Raw genomic sequence first — 6,183 nt, 5'->3', positions numbered from 1 at the left:
TAATTCGTATGTATTTCATATGTTTAAAATATATTTTAGTTTAGTATATGAGAAACTCGTATGATTAAGTTGAGTTAATATATTTTAGTTTATTATGTGAGAAACTCGTATGATTAACTTGGGTTAATAAATGACCATTGCATTAGTTATCAAAATATATTAGAATACATTAGTAACAAGATTCCATGAACCATTAAAACATCACAACAATTACATGAAAAAAACGACATAATACGATCAAAGCATTAACGTAAAACACAAGTCCATGGCTTATTCTTAACACAAATTAGAGCGGTCTACTTGAAATATTGTTTATCTCTAACAACCTTCCAAACTTCCTCATATTCGAAGTCTCTGCCTTCATGCTCAAAGATGTAAAACTCTGTAACAACTTCCAAGAACTCTTCTTCGTCACGACAACGAACATTGTTACGTTTCGCATAACTACATGCTCGATTGAACCATGTCACTTCCTCCTTTACATCCGTCCACTTAGTAACAACATCTGATTTTTCTCTTTTTTGCCCTTCTCCCATCTCATGGTTAAACAAAGATGTGATGCGACTCCATTCATCACCAATTAGGCAATGCGGGGGAGCAAGTAACGGTTCACCATCCTTAACACTTAGCCAGCACCGTGTTAGAACTAACACCTCGTTTGTCGTCCATGGCCTTTCAGAATTGGAACCAGGTACTTCATTCGAAGAACTTGCTGCATTCGACGACATTTCTAATAATGGGAATTCGTTTTGTTTAGGTGATTTGGGTGTTTGGTTTATAGATCTTAAACATCTATTTATATAAATAAATATACTATGAAATAATACTTTGACTACGAAATGGTTATATTTGGACTACGAATTTCAGCTTTATGCAGTGTTTTGTCATGTCAAACTGTCATTTATCTCTTGTCACTAAAGGGACCCACTGGGATGTGCAGGTTACTACAGTGACTTGTCATTACTGTCTAGTCATTTCAAAGTTGGACTTCTCATTACTGTCTAGTATGTATAAATACCACTTATTGCTCCAGTTTAATACAACATCGATTTTATTATGAGTTCCTCACACAAATTCGAAATTTGCTCATGCAACAAAGTAGATTGTTACTACTGTGATTCGGTAGACCCTTTTTTTACACCCTCTTCAGCCGGGTCATATATGTCACATGAAAATTTTGAAGAATTAAAGAAGGCTGAAGCACAACAAGAAGAGGACAAAGAGTCATCCCGACTTCTCACTCAAATTGCTAATGATATAGGTTCGGAATGCAAACAAGCTGAAGAATGGATTGACCTCAATAAAAACAAAATCAAAGAGCATAAAGATTGGATAAAAAAGAGTAAGAAGGCAATCAAAACGACTGAAAAACGGCTTGCTAAGAAGGATGAGCAGTTGATACACATTATGGTAAAAAAGGATCGTTTCGAAGACAAAATGAGAATTAGGGATGACTATATAACAATGGAGAAAGAGAAGTACCCGTTGCAGTTCCCTAAGTATAAAAATTAGTTATAAAGTTGTTGTAATATTATCATGAAACAGATTAGGTTGCCAAAGGATCGTTTGTTGTTTTTTTTAAATAACATGTTGTAACTGTTAAAATAAATCTGCAAACTATATTTTATAATATAAAGGCTTCGTTCATTGTTATAATCAACAAACTTAACTAAAATATGAAAGCATAGCAATGTCTTGTAAGAGTTAATAAAAATATTACAATACATAATAAGCTAACAACTCGTCATTACTCTTAATTTCAAGGTTGTTTTATATCAAAATCAGCGTTATGGGTTTGTGAGCAACCCGCTGAACCACCAATATTATATGCCATTTCTGCAGTAGAAATTATGTGACCTGCTCTGCTACCAGACGCCCTTCCAGTACAATTATTTCTCGTGTGTCCTAGTTGACCACATGTAGAACACTCTTTTATAATTGGACCCTCGCCTTGGGATGGAATGCGGTCTGTGTTTCTTGGCCTGCCTGGCTGACGTTTATCCATTATAGGTGGCTTAACAATCATCAAATCATCGGGGATCTCCCATTCGGATGGCTTCGGCAGAGGGTTTATTGATTCCTCATATGTTTTCCTCAGTGTTTCGGTAAAGTAAGCATTTAATGCAAACCTCGAGCAGTCTTGGTAATTGTTCACTGTTAAACATCTTATGACATGACCACAAGGTATCCCATCAAGTTGCCAATGCCTACATGTACATGTCATATGTTGAAAATCAACAATCACATTTTGTGCCCCCTTTTTGACCTCACATTTCGTATTTGAGATCATGCGAACATCCCATTTGGTAAAATTTTTCTTGTTTTCTTTTACAACTTCATCCGCCCAAGGGGTAAGTGTTGTTGTTGCTTTCGCTAAAAAAACAGCCAAAATGAAGAAGTTAAAATCAATAACATCGAAACTAATAAAACATTAATATTACAAATTTACGTAATACCTGCAAAGTTACGTCTTTGAAACCACCATTGTTGCATTGTAGCACGAAAAAAATCAATCAACATAAGTATTGGCACCTTACGTGCGTGTCTAGATAATGCATTTATAGACTCCGCACTGTTGGACGACATAAGATTGTATCGGTTCCCTTTAAAATGTGCCCTTGACCAGGTTTCTGGATTTATACTTTTTAAGTACTCCCATACTGGTTCTTTTGTCTTTTTCATAACATCCATGGCAGCATCAAAAGCATCAACTGTGTACGCCCTACACGCCTCCCAAAAAATTCCTTTAACCGTCTTACTCTTGCCGAATCTAGATACTATGTTGAAATACAAATGGACACCACATATTCCATGATGAGCGTGAGGAAAAATGTTGGCAACGGATGTTGCTATAGATGGAGACCTATCAGATATAATTGTAAGCTCCTGCATATTTCCTATGCAATCACGTAGTTTTTGAAAAAACCATGTCCAAGAATCAGTACACTCATTTTTGCATATACCATATGCAACCGGTAATATTTGATTTTGTCCGTCCTTAGTAACTGCAAGTAGCATGGTACCTTTGAACTCGCCCTTTAGGTGAGCTCCATCTACTACTAGGGTCGGCTTACAAAAATTGACAAAAGCTCGTACCTACAATACATTGTATATCTATTCAAATACACCAAAATAAATATTAAAAAAAAATTAGAACATGATAATACTAACCGAGCAACCGAGTGCGACGTACAAAAACTCAAACCGATCATCAGCATCTGTTTTAATATGTGTGACAGTACCCGGATTATGTTTGGCCAAGTTGTGACAATACGCCGGAAGTTTGGTAAAAGAATCCTCTTTCGTACCCCTTAACGACAACAATGCATATTGCTTCGCACGCCATGCCTGATGGTATGAGATATTGATATTCAATTGAGCATTCATATCATTAACAATTTCTTTTCCCCGATAAACTCTACTATAGTCTTCAGCCAAAACATCAACAACATATTCACCCAAAACATATTTGTTTGCTTGTCGATGATTAGGTTGCAACAATGTTGAAGAACATGTGTGTACATCAACAAATTTATTCACTTGGAAAAGTCCATCAGTATTTTTAATTGCTTTTGCTCTTAGTAACCAAGAACAATTTTTCGAAACACACACAGCTTCATACCTTGATTTGGTGGATCTACTTGTCCTCGTCTGGAAACCTTCTAGAAGACATTTTTTTACCAATACACCTCTTTAAAAGTTCTTTGTTTTTAAATGTACTCTCACATTGAATCTTTTGAAGATTAATGTCTACCATCTGTGTTGGGATATCTTCATTATTATCAACTGGCCATGCTGGTACAGGGGGCATACCGTGAAAAAGGTCATCGGGATACTTAGCTTTAACTTCATCACCCAACTCATCTCTATCGGAATTACTTTGTAGCTCGGTTATATCTAAACATACATCACCAACATCAACATAATGCCCGTAAACATGATTTTTTCATTTTTTTGAATTGAATTTTTTTTCTTTTTAGTTTTATCTACCACACGCCTATTCATAAGTTTAACTTCTTGTTCGGCAACATCATCACAACGACCACCAACATGATTAAGATATGTACCAACATCATCATCACCAACATACTTGTAATTCTCGGGATCCACATATTGAATAGGTGAATAACTAACATTAACATTTTCAGCAACACTGTGAAACTGAGGTACACTAGGAGTATTGAAAGTACCTATCGGATCGTTGCTCCCTTTAAAACTGCATAAATTACCAACAACTTCGTTTCCAATTTCACCGCCCCCATTAACCTCCTCAACTTCATCAACCACCACAAACACTTTCACAGCCCTTCCTCCACTACATTTGATTACGTTTATCAACATTCTAACATCCACGTCTTCAACTATAGCTATATAATAATTTAATTCAGGATGGTGGAAACGAAGACTAATTCTATATTTGTCTAACAAACCAATTTTGCTTCTTACCATAGATACAAAATCACTATAACTAATATACTCAGAAAATATCAAAGCAAGTTCAGAAATACCTCCCTTTGGACATATGTATTCCAGATTAATTCCATTAACTTGCCATCTCCCACCGGTTACAAGACAAACCAAATATTCAATCATTTTTTGAGCAAATTGTAGAGATAGAGAGTATTTCACAAACCAAATAACAACCAAAATGATATTTTTTCTACAAAAGTTTTTATATAGCAAAGCCCATTTCGTAGTCAAACCAATTCATTTCGTAGTCAACCTTAAAAAAAATAAATAAATAAAAATAAAAAAATAAAAAAATAAAAAAAATTGCATCATTTCGCAGATAGGATCAGAGGATTTCGCAGATGGGACCTATTCCATCTGCGAAATTACCCCTATTTATACCGAAAAAATTAAAAAAAAAAAAAAAAAAATTCTCATCTGCGAATGTACAAGTGCCTGAAGCACAACTGTGCTTCAGACACTTGTACATTCGCAGATGAGATGCCCATTTCGCAGATGGGACCTTCTCATCTGCGAAATGGGTGGCTATATATGTAATCTCGATTTTTTTTGGCTATTTTTGTAATGCTATTAATGTAATTGGCTATTTTTGTCATTTTCTCAAAAGAAAATGTTTTAATATGTGGGGCCATCTAACCCTTTATCCTCCCCGCTCCCACTACGTACATACTTTACCCCCTCACCAAACAGTCCACCTCCCTCTTCCTCGCTGGAAACCACCATTTATAACCCTTTTCCTTGCCAAAAACCACAACAACAATCTTCGTTTGATAGTATATAAGACCAGAGACGATAGACCAAAAGAATGTCGTTCGTTTGACGTACTCAAAGCCACAACCACTATCGTCGGAGCAGACGTGAGGTGTAGAAAAACACCGGACACCCTTACCTTCTCCCCAACGTCGTCTTTATCGTCACTCTCTATTGTCAGAGTTGCTAAAGCACCGCCATCAGAATCGCCTTAACCTTCGTCCAAGCCCTAAAGCACCACTACTAATGTCCGACAATCCCATCTTCATAACTGCAAGAAACCACCCCTGTCATACTTCATCTTCCTTCTCGAAACCCTAGATCGAATACCCTCTCTCAACTCACTGATCTCTCTCTTCTTTTCCCAACTCATATCAGTGAACACCAAAAACAGTTGCTTTACATCCAATGATTTCAGGTTTATTTGGATCGTCAAGAATGATTTCATGTTCGATTTGGGGAAATCTAGTTCATATTGTGTTTTTTAGTTCACCTTTGGGAAATTAACGAACGATTTCAGGTTTGGGGATTTCAATATGGGTATTGGTTGTTGTCGTTAAAAGTAGAAGTTGGTGGTTGTGGTGTTGAATTTGATTTTATATTTCTTAGGTGGATGTGGTGGTGGCTTTCAGGTTTCCAGGAAGATTGATATGGAGTTGATTTTTGGTTCTCAGTGGTGGTTTCTGGTGTATGGTGGAGGTTTTTGGTGTCTAATGGTGGTTGCTGGTGGCTGGTGGTGGTTTCAAGTGGTTGAAGGTGGCTAATGGTGGCTGATGGTGTCTGATGGTTTGAGTGAGAGTGGTCCATGTGTCAATAAATCAATTAATAAATAAATAATAACCAAATAAAAAACTAAAAAATAAAATATAAACTCTAATATAATCTTTTCATGAGGTCACAACTGTCCGAGTTAGGAACCAAATATAAAATTTTTATAAATCATTGGAACGATTTTAGTAATTT

This window comes from Lactuca sativa, chromosome 2, assembly GCF_002870075.4.
Source record: "Lactuca sativa cultivar Salinas chromosome 2, Lsat_Salinas_v11, whole genome shotgun sequence".
NCBI lineage: Eukaryota > Viridiplantae > Streptophyta > Magnoliopsida > Asterales > Asteraceae > Lactuca > Lactuca sativa.
This window is presented reverse-complemented; position numbering follows the sequence as displayed.